The sequence below is a fragment of the Vanessa atalanta genome, chromosome 7, assembly GCF_905147765.1.
Source record: "Vanessa atalanta chromosome 7, ilVanAtal1.2, whole genome shotgun sequence".
NCBI classification, from domain to species: domain Eukaryota; kingdom Metazoa; phylum Arthropoda; class Insecta; order Lepidoptera; family Nymphalidae; genus Vanessa; species Vanessa atalanta.
The window spans coordinates 6277860-6283859 of NC_061877.1; the positions used below are offsets into that span (position 1 = coordinate 6277860).

The window sequence follows — 6000 nt, forward strand, 5'->3', positions numbered from 1 at the left end:
GGGGCGATTAAAAAATTCGAAATAGGAAGTAATAAATGAAATGAAAGTCTATATTTATTTATAATTTGGATAAAATAAAGCGTCGTTTTTACAAACAACGATTAAAATCCACAAAAATTCTTATGTTAAAATAAAAAAAAAAACTAATTTAAAATTTATTAATTAAATAAAGGTTGTAAAAGATGTTAATTCAACGTTATTTAGATCTGTGACACGATTAGTATAACCTGACTGACCGTTATAGAGAGATTCCTTAGCTGTGCCTAAATGCGTATGTTGCCACGAATGTAAATGAAGGTATGTAGGTGAAGAGTTGGTTCACAGGAAAACGTACCATGGACATCACCATACTACAGAACAGTAGCAAATAATATTGTTTTTTGGGGTATGATTCATAAAATAACTTTTAATAATACTTAGTTTTTTTCTGAAGGTATTCTCTTTGCAACGGTAGTAAAATCGATTCTATAAAGATTAATAATTCTTTAATCAATAAAAGTAATTAATTTATGAATCGAAATATATAATTCGATTAATCGTTTACGCTTAGCAATTGTAAGGGATTTATAATTTCGACACATTTACCAATAAAAGTAATAGCGGTAATAAAATATATTCATGTGGTTCGTTCGTGATTGTCAATGTGTAATTGAAAACGTTTTATGTCGAACACAATCTGATATAAAACAGAAACGTAAAAATATAAGGGATTAATGATTTGTAAAGAATATTTAAATTAATAAATATTCTTATCATTCATGTAAAACAGGCGTTTTTTACTGAATAACATGATTCTAATGATCATTAAACGTCATTCATATTATTTTGAAATTGGTACGTTATTGATTTTATTTTTGCATGCATATTACACTAAAAACGGGATTTTTATGTATATTTGAAACGATACTGTGTCAATGTAAAACCGTATATGATAATAATAAGTTACATTCCTTAAGCATCTAGTTATTGCTAGCTAGATAAATATAAATCTTTAAATTTTACAAATTCTGCGTTAAAAATTTAAATAGGTATTCAAGAAACCAGTTAGACAAGAAAATTTATGCCGTGCCAGATAGTTTAGATGCCTCCGTATAACCGCACAGTATTTGTTGACAATCGAATTTGAATCTTAGTGCGTTGTCATAGAGTGCATATGTAAGATTAGAAATCGCCCTAGTTGACAGACTTGAAAATCACCGAGATTATTCATTTGTGCACTTTGCGCTTCAAAAAGTGTACGAAGAATGATCAATTTTTGCTTTTATACGTCTGTCGCATGTTCGTTTATTAATTGGTGCAATTTGAAAATAATAGGTGAGAGTATTTGGAAAAAGGAAATAAATCCGCGTTTTATCTTTCATCGTCTAGCATGTTTGTGTGTTCCTCCTTTTAGAAATCTATGTCGTGCGATTAATTTTGTACTGATGTAAAAATTACAGAAAAGTTTTCTGCTAATGTAATAAAATTGATATAAAAAAATTATTTCGATCCTGCCAGGATTCGAACCTGGAATCTTCTGATCCGTAGTCAGACGCGTTATCCGTTGCGCCACAGGACCACTGCAGATATATTTCAAAAAGCTGATTAGTTACAGCTTAAATATAAAGAATAAATATATATCAAATATAACAATAGCCTTATTGCCTACTTCGTATACGTGTGACTGCAATTATTATCACTATTTCAGCAAGCGCTAGCTAATACTCGTCGAAAGTGCGCACGCGACGACTACGACGGAGCGGCGCGGGCGCATGACCTCCTTCGCGGTAACGGATTTGTAACCGTTGGCAAGCACATCTTCGACAGATGTTTCGTTTTGCGGTATTCACACTATTATATAAGCAAAACAAACCTCGTAATCACGAATTATTGACATTCTACAATTTTATAACTGGGTAGAGACGTAACGTACAGGTCAATTTAAACTTTGAAGTATTTTAATGTTAGAGTTTACGTTTGTTATGAATGAATGTAACGGACGCATGTATTGTTGTGTTAGAATACTTCTATATATATGCTTGTCTAATTCTCATTTGTTCGATAGTTTATATACAACTCGAACTTGAAAGGTCATCAGTGAAGTCAGTAAAATTTATTAATTGACAAAAAAACATTTTATAAATTTAACAACTATTAACCAGGTGACGATTTTTCAATTTGAATAAAACCATTAATTATTTTTATAACTTTCCTTTCTTTTGTTTTCATTTTTATCCTATTTAACTATTTTAATAATCATAACGAGCTCTTAAAACGTCTATTCATATGTACCTTACAATAGAATGTATTAAAGAAAATTTTACTTTTAAGTTCACATTGTCGACGAAGTGAAATAATTAGCGGTGCTATTAAAAGCGACGATAAAAAAGAGCTCTCATGGAAGATGTGTTCCGGAACAAGGTTTTGCGGGAACCGTAACGTAAGGCTTAGGTTTCCAATTCAGCCAACCTAATTATTCTGTCTGTAAACTCCTACAGGAATTAACTTTGTCGACTTTGAAATTCTTGATGTGGTTGAAATAAAGATTAATGTTTCTTATTGAATAAACAATTTTGAAACAATCATTGTTACTATAATTAAAATTTTATGTTACTTGAATAGGTACTGAAGATGTGAACGCTTGTGAACACTACAGTTATCGATGTATGTTAATAAACGATTTGAGAATTTATTCATAAATTTTAAAATTATCTTTAACTGAAAATGCCTTTAGAATCTTCGTCGTGTCTAAGGCGGTTGTACAGCGATTTTTATAATTTTAGTAACATATTATGATGATACGAGCTTTACATAAACAAGTGAAAATTCCAATTAGCAATATATTTTTCGAGATAATAGGGAAAGCAAGCGTACAATTACAACGCTCGAGTAAAAGGGAAGTGACGCTTTTTTATGGTAGGGGATTTACCTTCATCACAAGGGATTAATTTACAAAATTATTCGAAAATATTTATACCGGCCCTTTACTTTGTGAAGCAAAGGTTTATAAGGAGATTTCGTTTCCATCTCACCGATCTTTAATATTCAATATTTACTTAGAATTATATCTGTTTTGTGGGTATATATATTTTTGTTATAATTTTAAGTCAATTCGACTTCATTTATTTTAGAGATAAATACATATATTTAGATTAAATACTTTATATATTTTCATAATTTTTCTTTCGATTTTTTTCCTTACGTTGATGAATTAATTAAGAAATTAACGTAATAAAAAAAACCTTTAAATAAGAAAAAGAAATGTAATTAAAAAGTTACAAAATATGTGCAACTCATTAGCAAGACTTATATTTAAACAAAGAAGTCTGGTTAAAAACTATTCTGGATTTTCGAGTACACTAAATTGTAGACAAAAGGCAGCAATGTAAAAAACGAATACCGTTGCTGCACGTTGCTTAAATCCACTTAACCCATGCTTCCAGATTAGTAATGTTTTTAATTTGTTTTTGTAAGAGCTTCGGACGTTTCAGTAGGATGAATTTTGTTTAGATAATATATATTTTTTTAAAGATAATATTTATACTTTTGTGATTATATAATAACTGAACAGAATTCATGAACTTAAGTAGCTATCGCGCAAAACCTTCCAAGCGGGAATTACGAATATTTAACTTAGCATTCTAAAGCTGAGAGCTATTTAAAAGTTAATGATGGTTGAATAAAGTACCATCAAAGTCTAGGAAGGCTAGAAATGCAAAGCTTTGAATAAATAACGTGTGTTGGAGAATAATGCGGCCACGATGGAGCAATATAACGTAATTAGCGGGCTACTCGCGATCCGCACGACTGGTCGCCTGTTGTTAAGCCATTCTGGGGACTTGGAAGTGTCTTAGTGTTTGTATCGTATTTAATATTTACTATTTATGAACTCAGGTTAACCGTAATTTGAGTTTATTGACTTTTGACTATTTATCATAAACAACGATTTTTGTCAACGTTTATAGTTGTAATATTATAGTAGAAATACGGAAACCATTTAGTTGCAAATGATATTTGATGTTCGTAAAATAATGCCTGTTTAAATTTTTATATCATTTTGCAATTTTCCTGATAGTTTTATTGTGGAGATACAACTCACAACATTTAAAAGGACATAAGTCAGCTTCGTTGTGAAATTGAAAATCGGAGAGTGAAGACGATTTTTATGAAGTCCGTACAGATAAAGCCGCCAGGATACAACCGGTTACGTCCCAACGCAACATGCACTCCACTGTCCTCGTTTACCGATCACGAGTCGTGGCATTGTTTGTGTAGTCGCTTTCCTACAGTAAAAACTGATAACAAACCCACTAACAAGAAAAATATCTCAGACATATATATTTTTTTAATGTTATAATTCAACATTTTACGACATATTTAACAGGAAGTCCGCCTTTTGTTGAACGTTAACTTTTTGTACTCCATGATATCATCAGAATACATTAAGAACGTGAAACTTATGCGCGTTGATGTCTTCCCTATCATGACGTTGGCGCAAACATTTTAATAAATATTTCTGATATTGCATTGAAAAAGCGTGTTTTAAAATATAAACAATTATAATTAAAACAGACATAAATTATATTTGCAATAAAATCATTGAAAGAAAGTTGTTCAACCATCCGAAAGCTATCTCACAAGATTGGAATTTTGGTCGGTCTGACGAAGCGGCGCGCCCACCTGCTTACACCACACCTGAACCAAAAGTATGTCAACACTACTGACTCCTCGAACTCGGCGATCGATCGTTGAAACTTTCACATTACCTTAAATTAACACTCGGTTGAGCGCGCACTAAGTCTAAACTATAAAATACATGCAAAAATACAAACCTTTTTGCACGCCGCGGGGCGTTCCAAATATAAAATCCGGTTTACACTATCAGGGGTTGGGGTTAACGCACGGACACTGTGCTGTAACACACTCACCACACTAGAGTCACAAAGTCTGCCGCATTGTCGGCAGGCCGGTGCGGTCTCGACGGCCGCCAGGTCAGAACTGAGGCTTTCTTTGAGACGACACGCGCACGCGCAGGTAAGAATGAGACTATCGTCATGACAAGGCACACTATTGCAAGTTTTAGTATGTGTATGTGTACGCAAGATCGTATACCGTTGAGGTTCAGTATTATTATTTTTTAAGATTGTTATACTGTATAAACAGTATTCTAAAAATTAAATTTGTTTTGGTCTGCAGGTGACTTGGCCTGCCCCCACATAATATACATTTTACAACATAAAACAAGAGTTTTTGTAGTTATCTTCATTAAAATAGCGGGTAAATTAAATCTCATTAAAACTGCATCGATAATTCCTTCTTATATAATTTCACCGGAAATATTATTTAGAAACCTGACAATTTTTCTAAAGTTTTACAATTTTTTCGGTAATCTCCATTGCCTCTCATTTCCTTAGTTTATCTCGATCACTGCACACTATCTGTGTAACCTCACAACCAAAAAAATCTGCAGTGCAGTAAATACACAATTCTATGGAATAGCTTCCTCACTATACATCCAGAATTTTTAGTCAACTAAATATCTTTCTATCACAAATATAAAACCCAAACACCGATATTCATATTTAAAACATTGAAAAAGGCAAACTTATTATAACCTTTAACCCCAATTTGCTCTCACTGATGATGAATGTTCCAAAAAACATAGACCAAAACATTGATTTCAAATTTTCAAAAATAATGAACTTTTATACAAATTTTCAATCTTTATTTCAACCTTTTCAATTCGGCGGCATTTATTTTTTATTTTTCGTCTGCAATTTGAAACGATGTAGCTACTATGTAATTAATAAATACTGTTATTAAATTAACAGCAAAATTTTTTTGTATCCTTCTTCAATCGATGTTTAGATTTTAAAAGGTACATACATTATTCGAAAAGACTATAAATTGGTGTAAGAAATCTATTTCATATAAGAATACTTCTACAAAGTAGATTCTAAATGGGTCAGTTATATGACTCATACGTATAATTTAGATCATAATAACATAGAACCACGAAGA

At 31.7% G+C, this 6000-nt stretch overlaps 1 protein-coding gene and 1 non-coding gene across 4 annotated transcripts in view; both read right to left on the reverse strand.

Moving 5' to 3' along the window:
- Positions 1–4995, reverse strand: part of LOC125065374 (sushi, von Willebrand factor type A, EGF and pentraxin domain-containing protein 1) — a 61592-nt gene extending 56597 nt beyond the window's left edge. For 2 of the 3 annotated variants that reach the window (XM_047672942.1, XM_047672941.1), the window contains exon 1: positions 4812–4995. The gene's annotated coding sequence lies outside the window, so the exon portion shown is untranslated. The remainder of the gene's footprint in view (positions 1–4811) is intronic. The other variant, XM_047672940.1, reaches the window with a different exon arrangement.
- On the reverse strand, positions 1486–1558 carry Trnar-acg. Its single transcript has one exon. It is a non-coding gene; the product is annotated as a tRNA-Arg (tRNA).
- Positions 4996–6000: the final 1005 nt, after the last annotated feature.